We start from the raw sequence: 19,019 nt of genomic DNA, 5'->3' as shown, positions 1-19,019 counted from the left end.
CCGGAGCCGCCGCTTCCCAATCACGTAGCTCCCCAGTTGGCTTCAGAATAGTGCTCCCCGCTTGCCAATACCTCTCGGCAGACCAGACGGTCACCCATCCAAGTGTTAACCCACCGCGAAAGCGCTTAACATCGGTGATCTTCCCGGCTGAATTTCATAGAGCACACATGAGACGTGATACGTCCCACATTACTTCCCCATACTTCCCCTCAAAATCTTGCTACACTGAGATCAGATTACTTCTATTTTATCTACACCAAAGTAGCTACTTTATCTACACCAAAGTAGCACTTCAGTCTGGACATGAAATAGGTTGCAAATAGATCATAACTTAGCCGTTTAGAGCTCTACTTCCATATAGTATTTCATATATTGTGTGTCATGAATTCCACATATTGTACAATGACTCACTTCGACATGACGTTTAATAACAATTTTCCTTTCTTTGCGACGTTTGCACAAGTTTCATCTAATTCTGCAAATCATTTTTTTAACTATCATAATTTTCGTGTTTTTCCTCGAAGTTTGTTAGCGAACAGGCTGGTGCAGATTTGTGGATTGTGACTGAGTCTCTTGGGGAGGGAAATTAGCATTCTCCGTCGAGGTTTTCCCTGAATTTGAAACTATTGAGGGAGACACTGCTAAAAACCCGTATGATTGTGCCCATAACTCCCAAATAACTGCAGAGGCGCAAACCATTGCAACTTTTTTCACACATCCCACCTCACTTACGTCCGCAACCGCTGAAAGAACGTATTTCCGTTCTGTGTGTGTCGCATGTATTCTTTATTTGACATACCAGCTTAATCTTCTACTAAACGGGCGTGGAACACTATTTTCAGGATACTGGATATACTTTGAACGCGGTTCACTGCTTGTTTCCGTAATTTAAACTAATTCTTCTAACATCTATCCTAAAATAATAATAGTGTGAAACGAAAATTGTGGTGCCAAGGCTCTGAGAACGATTTTAGGGTAACTTTATTACAGTGAACACAGATATGGCATAACGTTTTTAAATGTTGGCTCTAATTTTTGAGTTACTGTGTTCTTCCAACCAAAACATGAAAATGTACATGAAAATTATAAATCTGGTCAAAAACAGCATGAAAACAATGCTAATTCATTATAAAGCAAACACATGAAGTGCACAGTGACTTTGTAGTTCGTCCCTAACAGCAAACAGCATCGTATTTCTCAATTTTTCATGAGGAAACTCGGTTTGTTTGATTGTCTCCTATGTGACTGATGAGGACAGTCACATTGTTGATTCTAGCAATAGTGTGCCATCGTGCGATGGTTCCGTCTTCCTTGTTGCCTTTCCGCAATGTCATCTGACAAAGGCCGGCCGTGGTGGCCGAGCGGTTCTAGGCGCTTCAGTTTGGAACCGCGCGACCGCTGCGGTCGCAGGTTCGAATCCTGCCTCGGGCATGGATGTGTGTGATGTCCTTAGGTTAGTTAGGTTTAAGTAGTTCTAAGTTCTAGGGGAGTGATGACCTCAGAAGTTAAGTCCCATAGTGCTCAGATCCATTTGAACCATTTTTTTCCTCTTACAATGCAAGTTCAGGTCATGTGGTAAATACTGGCCATGGAATATCTTTGCTATGTGGCAATAGTCGACTTCAAATCAGGATACTCCCACATCTGTTTCCTGTATTTATTAAACCCTTTTATACTCACAACACAAAAATAACGGTCGCCTTGATGGCTTCGTGATTCACTCGATACGATTGGCTCTCCAAAGTTGAAATTTCTCTTTGTCCCTTTTGTCCAGTTTTGAAGACCCTCACGCAGCATTTACAAACATTATAGGGAGTCGAATACCGAATTATGTCAGATATGTTTGCTTCACAGTGTTAGTAGTGTTCTGCCTATTTTTTAGTGAAGTGTACTCACCACATACATAGCAGAATTCAGCAGTGGACATGAAGTAACTTGGCCGCGAAAAGCTAGTGCTTCATATTTCACTGCAACAACACACAGAAAATGTGAACTTAATATATAATTTGACTCAATACAATGTTAGATGATGAAAAACAATCAAACATAAATTTAAACTAATGAAAGATTCCCCTACGTAAGTAAGCGGAGACAAGTCAGACTACAAAGTTTATTTGATAAACACACTGTGTCTTAAAAAATGGAACCAGTTTGGAAAAACCGATTCAGCGACACCGACGGTTCGAAGTAACTTCTGTGGCACTCCGATTGTTTTTTAAATCTGTGTAATTTTTGTTTAAGTGTACACTATTCCGCCTTTTTCCGTAGTAATAGCAACACGAGGGTTGAAATACAGTTCAGTGCACTCGCCCCCGCGGTCCGTTGCTTGATGAAACAAAAAAAAAAAAAAATGCGTTTGAGAGTGACGAGTAATAAACGGATTAAATTATTAACTCCTAAAGTTATAGATATGAGTGGTGTCCGTTTTGTCGGACATGTCCGACGAAGCAGAAATCACTCATTTCTATAATTCCATGGACGCGATGGCTCTTTAAGAAGAAGTTTTAGATCGAATGCACAAACGAAGACCGAACTTCTACGGGAATCAGAAAACTGCGAGTAAGGTGTTAATGGGCGGCGGTTGCGATGCTGCGTGCAGGAAGTTCGGAACGTGAGTGTGAAGGAAAACGTGTCCGGACAGCCGATGCTGTTAAGGCAACGGTTCCACAGTAGCGGGGCGTCCCGGTTCGAGCCCCGGTCCGGCACAAATTTTTAACTCTCGTTGTTGCATTGACGCAATGCCCTGTGCGGCTGGAAGTCATTATTTCCTGCCTATATCTTTCTCATCCCGTTTTCTTTTCATTCCTTTCACCCCAATTATTCGCCTCCTTAAGTATTTGCGCTTGTCGATGTGCCCTAACGAAATAGCCTATGAGTGAGTCAGAGACATTTCTCCACTACACTCCCGTCACCTCACGGATAGAGTTTTTTAACCCTCTGGAAGTAATTAGGCAGTGGATTATGTAAAGGTAGGCCAGGTGCGGAGCGCGCGTTGGTTCGACGCCAGCAGCAAAATGAGTCATCTCCGGCACAAAGCGACGCAGCCCAAGCTGGGAGATCCGCCCATGGCGCCTAATAACTTATTCCGGCGTTTGTAAATTGTCTCTGCATCCCCTTCCCCCACCCCCCCTCCCCACTCGTACACTGAGCTGGCGCTACCCCGGGCATTATTCGCTCCATCGCGCCTCTTCGGCCGCCCCTTCCTTTATTTATTTATTTTCCTTTTTTTCCCACCGGCAGGTAACAATGGGGAACACGGACGATAGAGCCCAGTCTCTTCCGGCGCGCGCTATGTAATTAGTTTTCTCAGGAGACGTGGACGGAAAGGGCAGGTCGGGATGACCTTTGGCTGCCCTCACCGACTCGAATGCTCTGCGCCTTCAACAGAGACAATGCACAGAACAGGCGGACGAAACAAAAACAATAGTACTGCTTAATCTCCTTTATAGATCACACAAAGAGAAACCGTTTCGAATTGGTAGACAGTGTATCTCAAAAGGCAGGGGAGACTGGCTAGAATATATTACTAATAACACAAGGCGTAAGCGTAAGATCTTCCCCTGTGTACACAAACTTGTTTCTAAGTATCTATACTAGACACAGTTATGCAGTTTGTTGCAAATAGTGCTCAACTCATTTTTCCCCTGGATATACTTCCACAGTTGCACCGTTAGCTGCTTGTAGAAAGTTCCGGCGATACTAAGTTCCTCCTCAGCTCTTTGCCAACATCTTTTACGTCACCGCCTGTACAGCATCTCGTATTAGTGCCGTAAGAGTTTGCACTTGAAACGGCCATCTGAATATTTTGTCCTTGACATAACCCGTCACTGTCAAGAGGAATAATGTATGGTGGACATGTTGGACACGATTTTGAACCGACTCTACCGGTCCACATGTCCGCAGGAGTTTCATGCAAGAAATGGTGAACAAATATCTCTCAGGATGGAGGTTCACCATTTTGTTGAAAGACTGCCCATGGCTGAAAACCCTGTAACTTCCCTTAATGGTAAGCTCAGTAAAAAATAACGGTCCAATAATTACATTTTGCATCAAGTCACATCAAACATAACACTGTCCTCTACCTGATGTACCATGATATGTGGTTTCTCAGCTATCTGGACCCAAAAGCTATGCCTGTTTACTTTCCCAGAGATATGTAAATTCGCTTCATTGGAAAAAAAAAAGACTCGTCCCAGCAAGTTCGCAGGAAAAACTCAGCTCTTCGGAATGCGTAGCTTGCAGGAGTTGTGTAATATAGCATTATATTTCGGAAAAAACTACGTCAGATATTCTGCTGTTTGTAGGAACCAAAGAGGTTACCCCTTGCACCAGAAAACTGAACATTATCATTGCATTATCTTTGATTTTTATTATATCTGTTATTGAATGTACCGTTAATTACTCCGATACTTTTCTTGCACTGATAAAGACGAAGAGTACTTATAATTGCGAATATTACCGTATTACAACTCGATAGTAAGAGTGAAAGTTGACTTCAAGGAAGAAAAACTGAGTCTCAAGCATAAAAATTACTCGTTCTAGTCATTCAAATTCCACAGAAAGTTTCAGCTACATTACGGCGACGTGGAGTTGGAGAGACGCTGGGGAGATAAGCGAGCGAACATGCAAATAAACACGGCGACTTTCAACTGACTCAAGACCACGCACCAAGAAATCTGCCACATCTCTTTACCAACATATTACCACACGGCAAAAAACACACATGGCAAGTTTAGTTTCAATGGACATTTCAATACACCATTTGAAAACCAAGAACACGTGCTAATCTTGTCTCTAAAACAATAAAATAGAGTAAAACTAACAATTTAGTTGCACTTTGTATACACTGAAATTTAGTCAATGGTTCAAATGGCTCTGAGTACTATGGGACTTAACATCTGTGGTCATCAGTCCCCTAGAACTTAGAACTACTTAAACCTAACTAACCTAAGGACATCACACACATCCATGCCCGAGGCAGGATTCGAACCTGCGACCGTAGCAGTCGCGGAAATTTAGTCATTTGTGTAAAATATGGCCAGTAGCTTTAATCTTCTCATACCGTCCTTTGATGCTCTTCACACCTGTCGTACCTCGACCCAAGGTCCTTCCGAACTGTTGCTGGACTATAACAGGAACCGTGTTTCATAAAACCGCAAAACACATCGTGCTAGTCCTGCATATACGCCATTGCGACAGCAGGACTCCTAAGTCACGCTACCTGTAACGAGAGAGACAGAAAATAAACCAAATGTTCTCAGAGCACATGTAGAAGTGTAAACCCAGAGCTTCGTGAGCGAAGCTACCATTTGCAAAGAGCCGCATGGACACGCGGAAGTGCATCTACAAAAAACTTTGTGTTACACCATCATTTGCAATGAACATCATTGCTGTATCTAGAATAGTTCCTCAGGAATAAATTATAGTTATGAGGAAAATAAGAGGGCTATTCATTTATTAATATCTGGTCGGTCGTTGGCGCAAGATTTTTGAGTCAGCTAAAGCCGACGAACCTATTTCACGTAATTCCAATGCATACAACTTTCTTCTTTAATTCTAAACACGCTGCTGAAACACTGTTGTCAATGATGGCGTATAGGATATCCAAATGCAGTATGGTCAAAGTATCTCGTACCCACTTAAAATTCTTATTGAGACACAGAGGTATAGGAAAATGTCATTGCATTCGAGAAAGGAAACACCAGGGCTGATGTATCCTGTGCCGTACTTCTCCAACACCAGTCATGTTTAGCAGTTGCAAAACAGAGATGTTGAGGATGTTCTCACTTCTTCTACAACAGGACAGAGTTGTGTAAGAAAAATAAACCAATAACCAGAGATTTTTCCTCGAATTTAATTTTTTATTATCTTGTACAAAAATGGTTCAAATGGCTCTGAGCACTATGGGACTTAACATCTGAGGCCATCTGTCCCCTAGAACTTAGAAGTATTTAAACCTAACTAACCTAAGGACATCACACATATCCATGCCCGAGGCAGGATTCTAACCTGCGACCGTAGCGGTCGCGCGGTTCCAGGCTGAAGCGCCTAGAACCGCTAGGCCATATCTTGTACAAAATTTTAAGATGGAAATTTGTGGTAAGTTCCTGTGGGACCGACTGCTTAGGTCATCGGTCCGTAGGCTTACACACTACTTAATCTAACTTAGACTAAGGACAACACACACACCCATGTCCGAGGGAAATACGTAAATAAATTTTGCACTGTATCGACATTATAACACATAGGGCTTTATGTATTACTAATGAATCAAGCACGTTCTTGTTTGCAGGTACTGAAATTGCGATCGGTCGAGAAAGCCGACTGGTCGTCCGTACTTCCAGACAAGCGTCAGCCAACTCTGTTTGTAAAAATAACTTCAGTTTTAAAAAAAGGAGCTACTCAGGGTACTTAATCTACATGAATGAAACTCAAGACTTGCTTTACTACGGTGTTATTTAAATAAAACGGATTGCTGCTACGTCATGGTGCGACATCAAGAAAAGAGAGAATCAGAATTTGCTACAAAATTCTAAATCATCGTCTTATGTCCATTATATGAAAAAAATTATGCACAACTATGAACATTACATGACGATTCCTTTGAGATATTGTTACTCTTTGATAAGTTACAATTTATCTTCAGTACTTTGCCGATACCTTAAAAACTTTACATCTTCTATTTCATATAAGTAGCTTCGAAAAAAAATAAAAACTATTTAAAATACCAAAGTAGTTAACGATGGTAAAAGGGAGCGCCACAGACCTTCATCCAGTTCGGCACTTTGACGCTCCAACGCGTCAAATGGACAGAATTAGGCCCGTTATCCCACAGCAAGACATCCAAAAACTCTGTCAATCAATGCTAAGCCGATTGACTGCTTACATAAGGGCCAGAGATGGGCCAATGCCTCTACAGTCTGGAACCGCGCGACCGCTACGGTCGCAGGTTCGAATCCTGCCTCGGGCATGGATGTGTGTGATTTCCTTAGGTTAGTTAGGTTTAGGTAGTTCTAAGTTCTAGGGGACTGATGACCACAGAATTTAAGTCCCATAGTGCCCAGAGCCATTTGAACCATTTTTTGGGCCAATGCTTTATTGGCTTGCTCAGTTTGTGAAGCTCTTTCTCTTGAATAAATCACCCGATTTTTCTTAAATTGTAAATATTTATTTGTCTTTACAAGTACACCGTCACTGGTATGGCACTTACAACTTTATTAATAAATTATTTCTTTTCTAATTCGTCTCATAACTTTTTACAATGGTGAGGTGAGGAACATAAGTCTGTGGTACCCCAATGTCTTTCCAAATTTTTTCATACAAATGAGTTACATACAAAAAGAAATACATTGTATTTTGATTCTCCTGGCGAGTGTGAGATATCCCGCTTAGAACTTTCGACATTTTAACTCTTTCCTATGGAGATTTAGATTTATCTATAGGTTGGTGTGTGCCTTTTGAAAAGGCGAACTGCAGTTCAATCTCAGGTTAGTCCATGGGTTTTTTTTTCTGCCACTGACATATTGATGTAAAAGATGCTCACTGTGGATCAGCGAAAGAGAAATGCCTCGTCCTGCTCTAGAAAACCAGTGATGACAACAGTAACGATGCTATGTGTAAAGAGACTGTGTGGTCCAATACGCGCAGGGAAGGTAGTTCTGAACGAAATTTAAAATCTGCTGTCCATTCGCGAGGCGTGCATATGCAGAATTGAAACAGCGCTGGGCTCCATTTGCAGCCTTGTTTCACTGATCCCGACGTCGCTGTTCCGAGTGAGAGTAGAAAAATTCCCGCGATTTTGCCACGCCCACTCGACACCGACAAATCATGCGTCCGTCACCGGCTTAAAATCGCGACAGTTCTGCCACTATTGAAGCGCCCATTTCGTTCCCCTCGCACACAGTCTGGATTTTTTTGCGACTTTTTTTGCGAAAAAAGGGCGAAAGTCCCCACTTCGCTCTACACCGCTGAAATGGAATGAAGCTAAAGTGGTACAATGCTCTGTACCTACGGCTTATTGTTTTCCTTTCATTTATTCGTGATAGTAAATCAATTGTGTCAATACGCCGGCACAGGGAAAGCTGGCAGAGCGGGCGAATTGAGCCGCAATCGGCCGGTTTGAGTGTAGTGGGGAGGATAATAGGCGCCGCTGGGCTCCACGAACAATACTGCCCTCATCCTTCCCCTCCACTCCACCCCCACCACAATACCGCCACCCCCTCCCGCCCCCACATACACCTACTCCGGAGGGGAGGGATGTAGAGGAAGAGAGGAATCAACAGAAGAGGGGGACTGCTACATTGTCCTCGCTTTTTATTTAATTTTTTTCCGGTTCTTTGATTTCGTGGCGGCAGTGCAATAAAGTAATCACATTATCCGACTTTTGTACCCAGACGCGGAGGGGATTGTGATTTTCGAGGCGAGCCGAGAGCCACAATTGCTTTAATCTAATTACTTAATATTGTTCGGGTGCGGGCAGATTCCGTGGCGACTTCATGCCCGGAAGCCGACGTCGAATGTCGCGCCTGTCGAACGTTCTCCCAATACAGCTCAAGTTCTGCGTCTCGCACACCATTTTCTTCTATTCTGTACCATCTTTTCCTACCTGTACTCCGTCTGGGTAGTTGTCAAATTTGTCTAGTAAGTACCAATTTCACTCACGCTAACGGAACTATTACCTGTGTTGTTCATGTTAATTATGAATTTCGGTTGATGTGGTTCAGATAATTATATAATGGAAAGGAGGGGGTAGAAAGGAAAGGTAAAGGACTAATGATGATAGCTGTGTCTGGATCTGATGCCGTATCAGCGGCGACGAGCGAAAATTTTTGCCAGACTGGGACTCAAACCCGGATCTCCTGCTTACTGGGCAGTTACTACAGTTGCTACCCGGACACAGTGTTTAACGCAAATGCGAGGACCATCTCGGGCATGCCCGAAAGAACAGAAACGACGTGTTCATATAAGTGTTTCAGAGAAATTTATCCAGAAATATCCGCCTAAAGCAAATTTAATAATCCGTGGTGATCTCAAAACTGGTCTCGTACCGATTAAAGGTAGAAGCAGGTGCAAAGTTTGGGCTTCTACCTTGTTCACCTATATATCTGCCAAATTCATATTTTAAAGACTTCAGTTTTACATAAGCATACATACACGCTAACACTGTGTGATCAAAACATCTGGAGAGATTTATTTTCCCATCTATACTGGCGCGCTTACTCATATTTCAGAAACAGCTGAGGATCTAACTGCCATTCCTACCGCAGGTGGGATGTTTTCGAAGTTTCTTTCACCAAATACCTTTCTTGGATGTTTTATAGAATTGTGTCTATGGTAGCTCGAGTTTCTTCCTGTCATTGTTTACTTCAGAAATTTGTTGAAATAGCGTTAATATTGTCATGAACGATTCAGCATGAGACATAGCTCAGAACTGTAGTCGTCCTCACATACCAACACTCAACTATCCGTGTTTACATAAAAGTTGGGTTTGTAGACATGTATTATGTATCGACGTTTGCCCATAGTTGTCAGTGCCTTTCATCAGAGTATATGACTGTTCCTCATACGTACAACGGAAGCTGCTTAAATCACTGATGTACAGTCTCCCAACATCTCATTGTTATGAATTTCGCAGAAACAAGGCTTTTTCGGTATTTCTTTAAATTCACTGTTGCCTCTATAAGTATATCTTAACAACAAGCAAATTATGACACAAAACCGACAAAATAACGCCACTAAAAGTTTAGAAGGTTGCATCCTAATGTGGCGTATGTTCGTGTCAGCCACTGAAATTGCGAAGATCCGATGTGGGTTATTCTGTATTCCACTTTCGATAATGACTCGAAACGTTAAATTACACGTCACGAAATGGAAGCCACAGTAAAAATCAGTAATATTTTATTTGCAACCTTTGGCTACACCTTACAATTACTTCTCTCCCTTGTTGCCGCTCCGGTTTAGGGTTTAGACATATTTTGTAGCTTCGTATCTACTTTCTAATATTCTCGTCATAGAGTTCTCTATGCTGCTCTGCAGCTCCTTGTCCGTCACAAAACGCTGTCCTCATAGACAGTGGTTTATGTGAATGAAGAGGTGAAAATTGAAGGGAGCCGAGCTGTATAGTGTGTGATCAAAAGCTTCCCGTCGGAAACGCTGTAGGAGCATCTTCGTTGCTATTGCAGCGTGCTGCCGAGAATTGTAGTGAAGAAGGAAAAGAAAGGTTCAAATGGCTCTAAGCACTATGGGACTTAACATCTGACGTCATCAGTCCCCTAGAACTTAGAACTACTTAAACCTAACTAACCTAAGGACGTCACACACATCCATGCTCGAAGCAGGATTTGAACCTGCGACGTAGCAGCCGCGCGGTTCCGGACTGAAGCGCCCAGAACCGCTCGGCCACCGCGGCCGGCTAGTGAAGAAGGAAACGAATGACAGTCATGTTATGTGGTCTGCGTGGAATCAGGCAAAACACTCAACAGGCACTCATACTTGGCCTGAGACTCTATTTTCTTTGCATCTTTACCAGCCCGCTGTGTGCTTTGAACTGAAAAGTGCGACTTCACGCAATAGACGGGTATACTAGAGACACTGCGCAACACATCTGCGCAAAGGTTCACTGCATTTTCACTGTTCTTTTCGCGACTAATTGATGGTTGAAAAAAAAATAGCATTCATACACGTCTGCATCTAAGCCCATGTTAGCGTTCACATCCCTTGTTTTGATGGCCTAACGCACAGTGTGATAGTAGGGGTTAAGGATTGAGGGGTTTTTCAGACACTTCATTGACTGTAATTGATGTGATTTGTGAGCCAGCTCGCTCGACTATTACTTTTTAGGCGTTCTCCTACACCCATGACACATATGTGGAGGTGATTCCGAATACCCTTTCAGTCAAAATATCATCTACATGGGGAAACTGCACCCTATTCACAGCCAAATGGAGCACACAGCTTTCAATCCTTAGGTTACATACGACTGTGGTGGCAGGTAAGAAATCTACAATACATATTTGACATATCATGAAATACAAGTGAACCCCATAGCCACGTCACAACGCTAGGAAGTAAAATTTCACTTAAGTAGTCTGGATCAGAGTAGAGCAGATTCTTGAAGAAATTCAACATCGACGTCCTGTTGAGGGTGAGCAACGTCGTTGTCATTCTGTTATATATTTTACTTTTACCATTTGCTTAACATTCTTTCATATGCCTGCAATGAAGCAGTGTGTTTAGAGGTCCTAAATAACATTTCGTAGCAGCTCCTCTTCCTTACGAAACCACTCTCTCTGTCTCTCTCTCTCTCTCTCTCTCTCTCTCTCTCTCTGTCTCTCTCTCTCTCTCTCTCTCTCTGTGTGTGTGTGTGTGTGTGTGTGTGTGTGTGTGTGTGTGTGTATCTCTCTGACCTCCACCAAACATACGCTCAGCACTATATTACAGTTAAATCAGCTTCATCAATAATAGCAGTAGTATGAGTTACAGCCATTATACAGAGAACCAAGCTTGTGTTCATGCTCTCGTGACTAGGTTCATTTAAGGACTATACACACCTCTACACAAAAGTAATGCTTTGTATGTGTTTTTAAGTAAAAGAACTCGAAATAATTTTCAGCCAAGGAATTATATGTGTATATTTTGCAGGTTCCCAACACTATCGTTACGACTGCTGTCTGTTCATTAGACAGTGTCTCCTTTACCGTGTTAAGAACACTTGTCCACCGCCGATAAGATGGCGAGAGAATACAGCTTTTCTGCATATCGGAACTTCCCCGCTTTTTATAAAACTTTTCCAAATTTCTGGCGTGATAGAAAATGAAGCCTACTCATCTTAATTTTAAAATTTCCAATTAAAAGTTTGTCGCTTGTTTATAAGTTGTTTATTACGCTATGTTGTAAAAGAACAGGTGAAGAACTTTGAAGCAATTCAGCACCAGTATTAGATAGCCCAAGAAGACGCCGTATTTTTTATACTTAGCTGTAAACCATTTTTACATGTAGTTATATTTTCATTAGCGTACATTTCTTTCCATACTCCCGTTTCATGGTTTCTTTTAAGAATCCATTTTTCGACGGGCCTCATGGGTTGCTATGTATTTCCCTAGATTCTAAAATGTGCTGGAAAGAAAACTTCTTCCAGATGTCTCCACTGTCTTGCAGTTGTTAGTCACGTGTGTTATGGCATTAAAATCGACAGATGTTCACAGTTAGTTCACAACGCAAAGCCACGTTACGGCGTCAAGAGGTTTAGCGAAACTATTCGTGGTCTATGTCTTTGATAAAAGATGAGGGGCGTTTTTACTTTCGTAATGAAGTTGATTGATTGTATAGTGAGCTTATCTGCCGGCATACTTCTTAATTGTTGATACATCAGTACAGCATTTTCTGCAGAGAGAAAAAAAACCGTTGTCATCTTATACATAATATGTGTATGTAACCGCTTAAAATGGTACGCAGGCTGAAGGATATGTAAAAATATCATTTGATAAGGCGCATAATATGCGATCCATTGTTGGTTCATCTTTTGGTCCCTGAAGAAAGCAGAATACGCATTTTGTCTAATCTTTTGTTTTTTTTTAAAAAAGCTAATGTCAGTGAATGAGTGAGCAGATATGTGATTATAAATAATATGTTGATTCCAGTTCTTGAGCCTTCTCGGTAACTATAAATGGGTTATCGCATTATGTTTGGAGCCAGAAAAGTACTTTCCAATGCAAGAAATACTAACGATTGATACACTGGTTTTCCGACGATGATTACAGTCATTCACATTACTGTTACGCATTAAATTCTCTTATAGATATTCCCATCCCTCACTCCCTTATTCTCGTCAGATTTTTAGATTTTTGGCTTCGTGTCTGCTGTGCATGCAGAGTAATTAGCGCACGTAATTAACGTGTAGTCACCAGGGTCGTAACAAAGCGATGTATGATAGCCAGTTTACACGCATAGAGATTGCGAGCCATTAATCTTGGCTTTAAGCGTCCGTAAATAATGACTAATAGCTCACTTTTTAGCAGAAAATCCACCGACGTCAACGATTGGCACAGGTTTCCACCCAGGTCGCGCAATGACGTTTCTATCAATATATTTAGCCACAATACCTTCACTGCTAAGTAACTGCTTCACATGTCAAATAAAATTTTAATCCATCACCGACATATAGTTATAAAATGTATCCTTTAAATTATTTCCCGGAAACTATCTCTCATTCTCACTTTTTTCGTTTGTCCGAAGTTATACAATCGGCATATTTGGGTTGCCTCTTACTAGAAGAGTCATCGGCGTTGGCGTCTAGACGGTAGTTATGACACACTGTGAATGAATGTCTCATCTCATTCGTCGTGGAATAAAATTTAAGATTGTGAATGTTACATTTGTGATGATAGCGTCACCTATTACTTGACAACACACTTACGTATTCATTGTTTCTGGGAAATTAACTGTGACGGAAAGCGCTGCACATAGCTCTTCCGTGCACGACTGGGCTTTGGTGCTGCTTATCTTACGATTTTCTTCATCCGAAATGATTTTGAGAAAATAATTTCACGGGCAAAGGACGATGTACAGAAATACGTTCCCTGAGTAACTTTTTTGTGAGTATGTCTTGCATCGACGCAAGTGGACATGGTTATTAACGGATGTGGCATGGTTGGCCGGATGCCCTTCCTATCACCAACCAGTTACTGTTTTGTAGCGCATCATACTGTGGCATACATTCTAGAACAAACATCTACTTCCACAATTTTTTGGTCATCAGTCTTCTCACTGGTTTGATGCGGCCGGCCACGAATTCCTTTCCTGTGCCAACCTCTTCATCTCAGAGTAGCACTTGCAACCAAAGTCCTCAATTATTTGCTGAATGTATTCCAATCTCTAACTTCCTCAACAATTTTTGCCCTCTACAGCTGCCTCTAGTACCATGGAAGTCATTTCCTCATGTCTTAACGGATGTCCTATCAGCCTGTCCCTCCATCTTATCAGTGTTTTTCACATACTCCTTTCCTATCCGATTCTGTTCAGAACCTCCTCATTTCTTACCTTATCAGTCCACCTAATTTTCAACATTGCTTCGATTCTCTTCTGTTGCGGTTTTCCCACCGTCCATGTTTCACTACCATACAATGCTGTACTCCATGAGTACATTCTCCCGAATTTATTCCTCAAATTAAATCCTATGTTTGGTACTAGTAGACTTCTCTTGGCCATTGCTAGTTTGCTTTTGGTGTCGTCATTTCTCTGTATGTCATCGCTTATTTTGCTGCCTAGGTTGTAGAATTCCGCAACTTCATCTACTTCGTGACCATCAACCCTGATGTTAAGTTTCTCACTGTTCTCAGTTCTGCTACTTCTCATTACTTTTGTCTTCCTTCGATTTACTCTCAATCCATATTCTGCATTCATTAGATTGTTCATTCCATTCAGCAGATCATGTGATCCTTCATCACTTTCACTCAAGATAGCAATGTCATCAGCGAATCGTATCATTGATATCCTTTCACCTTGAATTTTAATTCCACTCCTGAACCTTTCTTTTATTTCCATCATTGCTTCTTCGATGTACAGATTGAACAGTAGGGCGAAAGACTAAATCCCTCGCTTACACACTTTTTAATCCAAGTACTTCGTTCTTGATCGTCCACTCTTACTCTTTCCTTTTGGCTCTTGTACATATTGTAAATTACCCATCTCTCCCTCTACCTTACTCCTATTTTCTCAGAATTTCGAACATCTTGGACCAATTTACATCGTCGAACGCTTTTTCCAGATCGACAAATCTTACGAATGTGTCTTTATTTACACCTACATAAGCAATACAATTTCATTGTGTAATAATGGAAAAAATCGTACCGTCATTGCAGAATCCGATGAAATGGCAAAAATTGCCGAAATGAGCTCGTTGTGAAGCAAATGTAACAGAATTACTTGAGTGTCAGTTGCAGCCAAAACTTGAAAGTAGTCTTAAGTCCAGAGACTGGTTTGATGCAGCTCTCCAGGCTACTCTATACTGTGCAAGCTTCTTCATCTCCCAGTACCTACTGCAACCTACATCCTTCTGAATTTGTTTAGTGTATTCATCTCTTGGTTTCCCTCTACGATTTTTACCCTCCACGCTGACCTCCAATACTAAATTGGTCACCCCTTGATGCCTCAGAATATGCCCTACCAAGCGATCCCTTCTTCTAGTCATGTTGTGCTACAAATTTCTATGCTCCGGAATTCTATTCAAAATTTTATCATTAGTTACGTGATCTACCCATCTAATCTTCAGCATTCTTCTGTAGCACCACATTTCGAAAGCTTCTATTCTCTTCTTGTCCACACTATGTATCGTCCATGTTTGACTTCCATACATGGCTACACTCCATACGAATACTTACAGAAACGACTTCCTGACACTTAAATCTATACTCGATGTTAACAAATTTCTTTTCTTCAGAATCGCTTTCCTTGCCATTGCCAGTCTACATTTTATATCGTCTCTACTTCGACCATCATCTGTTATTTTGCTCCCCAAATAGCAAAACTCATTTACTACTTTAAGCGTTTTATTTACTAATTTAATTCCCTCAGCATCACCCGATTTAATATATAAAACATGTCGTTCCCCGACCTGGCATGTGGTGCCGTCCCATCAGAGAGCACAAAACGAAAAAGAAGAAAGCAATATGTTAGATAAATCGTGGTTTACTCGGAGGCGTACCAGCAATCATTTTTCCCGTGGATGGTCTACAGCTGGTCTGTCCAGTAGGTGGGTAGGCGAACCACCGCGCGCGCCCCCGGTAGCTCGCTGGCTGAAAAGCAAGCGTTCGCAATAAAAATGGGCGCTCAGAAGTCACTACGTAGCGCGGAAGAAAGGGGCCTGTGACGAGCTTCACAGCGCGTGACCCTAAAGGTCTTACGAATCCTTGCGATCTTCCGCAGCGAGGTGCAAATTGGTTGTCTGTCGCCCATTGTTCCGCAATGGTCCATTGTTTTTATAGACGCCATATTGCAACGTCGATTCGTCGGCTGTTCGTTAAGAACGCGATTTTGTCTGCGAACAATTGTGTCAGTACCACTTGCGGGAGGGCTGGAATGTCATTGAAGCACTGCATTGAAAGTCTCGGGGCAGGACTGAACCCTGTGGGCTTCGTACCTGAAGATACATGAGTAGTGTCCCTCAGCCTTGACGTAGAATAATCTATTATGTAGAAAGCTGTCGATAAATTCGATGCAATAGCCCGGGATAGTTTGAGTAAGTGAAGTTTCGTGATCAGTTTGTCCTTCTAGACCAGATCGTACGCTTTACAAATCATGTATTATTTTCCAAAATCTAAGCACTGTTTGGTACAATACTACAGCTACATACATACTCCGCAATCCAACATACGGTGCGTGGCGGTGGGTACCTCGTACCACAACTAGCATCTTCTCTCCCTGTTGCATTCCCAAACAGAACGAGGAGAAAATTACTGCCTATATGCCTCTGTACGAGCCCTAATCTCTCTTATCTTTGTGGTCTTTCCGCGAAATGTAAGTTGGTGGCAGTAGAATTGTACTGCAGTCAGCCTCAAATGCTGGTTCTCTAAATTTCCTCAGTAGTGATTCACGAAAAGAACGCGTCCTTTCCTCCAGAGACTCCCACCCGAGCTCCTGAAGCATTTACGTAACACTCGCGTGATGATAAAACCTACCAGTAACAAATCTAGCAGCCCGCCTCTGAATTGCTTCTATGTCCTCCCCCAATCCGACCTGATAGGGATCCCATACGCTCGAGCAGTACTCAAGAATAGGTCGTATTAGTGTTTTATAAGCGGTCTCCTTTACAGATGAACCACATCTTCCCAAAATTCTACCAATGAACCGAAGACGACTATCTGCCTTCCCCACAACTGATATTACATGCTTGTCCCACTTCATACCGCTCTGCAATGTTACGCCCAAATATTTAATCTACGTGACTGTGTCAAGCGCTATACTACTAATGGAGTATTCAAACATTACAGGATTCTTTTTCCTATTCATCTGCATTAATTTACATTTATCTATATTTAGAGTTAGCTGTCATTCTTTACACCAATCACAAATCCTCTCCAAGTCATCTTGTATCCTCATACAGTCACTCAACGACGACACCTTCCCGTACACCACAGCATCATCAGCAAACAGCCGCACATAGCTATCCACCCTATCCAAAAGATCATTTATGTAGATAGAAAACAACAGCGGACCTACCACACTTCCCTGGGGCACTCCAGATGATACCCTCACCTCCGATGAACACTCACCATCGAGGACAACGTACTGGGTTCTATTACTTAAGAAGTCCATCCACTGTACATCCACGAAGCCAGCGTCTGTCTGTCTGGAGCAGTTCACAGTGAATTGGCTTGATGTACAGAACGGAACAGGTAAGGGATAAAATGATGGTAACGGACGCTCTGCCACACACAGTAGCTACTCTTATGGAACGCAGATGCTGATCTGAGACCTTCTGGTGCCTCTTAGTGATGATCTGTTTCGGTGAATGTACGCAGCGCAAGTGTGAGCGACTGGCGCCAGTAGGCAGTGACCGTGGAGCGCCACGGTGACCTCGTGGCTGCTCGCGCTGGCGCGTGGCGCTTTGCAGCTCGCAACAAGTCGTGTGCGGACAGCGGACGCCGGCGAGTGGCTGGGCCGCAGCTGGGCTGAGAGCGCTGGAGGCTCATGAAATATTCCGCGTGCGCGCCGCCGCCGCAGCTGTTCAAACAGGAGGCGACTGCGCAGGCGCGCGGCCGGCCGGTATCATCGCGGCCTCAATAATTCAGTGCGCGCGGCCGCCCATCCACCCACGCAGGCTCCGCCACGGCCATCTCTACCGGCACTTGTCCGCCGCAAAAACGACCGCCTGTCAGCTGTCACAGTCTGCTTTGCTGCCGTTAACAAACTGAGGAGTCACTTTGACGGTGCGAAGTTTATATCATGCCGAAGTATGAATTCAAGGTGTACAATTTCGGTGCCTACAACAGAAGGTTTCAGATAGATTACATAGTGGTGAGACAGAGCTATCGAAATCATACTTCAGACTGCAGAATATTTCCAGTGGTAGATGCCGATTCCCACTCCCACATCTCTCCATCGATCTCCTCCTGCCTACTCTATCTGTCGATCATCTCCTCCGCCTCTCTCTGTCCATTTCCTCTCCCCGAACGAGGTGGCGCAGTGGTTAGACACTGGACTCGCATTCGGGAGGACGACGGTTCAATCCCGCGTCTGGCCATCCTGATTTAGGTTTTCCATGATTTCCCTAAATCGCTCCAGGCAAATGCCAGTATGGTTCCCTTGAAAGGGCACGGCCGACTTCCTTCCCCATCCTTCCCTAATCCGATGAGACCGATGACCTCGCTGTCTGGTCTCCTTCCCAAATAACCCAACCCAACCCCATTTCCTCTCTGTCTGCCCAGCTACTTCTCCGTCTTTCCTATCTGTCCATCTCCTCCTCTCCTCTTTCTCTGTCCATCTCATCCACTTACCTCTCACTACTCACTTTCTCCTCTCTCTCTCTCCCCCTCCCACCCCTCCTCTTCTCAGCAGTGCCATCTGCAAGTGCATCCCCTGAAAGACATGCCAGTACTACACGCACAACATGCCTGTTGTGCTGGGCAGTCTTGATGGTTCAAATGGCTCTGAGCACTATGGGACTTAACTTCTGAGGTCATCAGTCCCCTAGAACTTAGAACTACTTAAACCTAACTAACCTAAGGACATCACACACATCCATGCCCGAGGCAGGATTCGAACCTGCGACCGCAGCGGTCTCGCGGATCCAGACTGTAGCGCCTAGAACCGCACGGCCACTCTGGCCGGCGGCAGTCGTGATGTCAGGGGCTCAAAATCCTTTTCACCAGTATCTCTGCTCCTGTGGTAGCTAGTAGGTTATAATCCACACAGTGCTGATTCTCATGTAGCAAGTGGTACATGTGCCAAACTTGGTTGAAATCGACACAGTGATTTAGGTGGAGATGCTGAACACAAACACACATCACAATAAAACCGAAATA

This window comes from Schistocerca americana, chromosome 7 (assembly GCF_021461395.2).
Source record: "Schistocerca americana isolate TAMUIC-IGC-003095 chromosome 7, iqSchAmer2.1, whole genome shotgun sequence".
Classification (NCBI taxonomy): domain Eukaryota; kingdom Metazoa; phylum Arthropoda; class Insecta; order Orthoptera; family Acrididae; genus Schistocerca; species Schistocerca americana.
The sequence above is the reverse complement of the archived record's forward strand: the minus strand, read 5'-3'. Positions refer to the sequence as shown.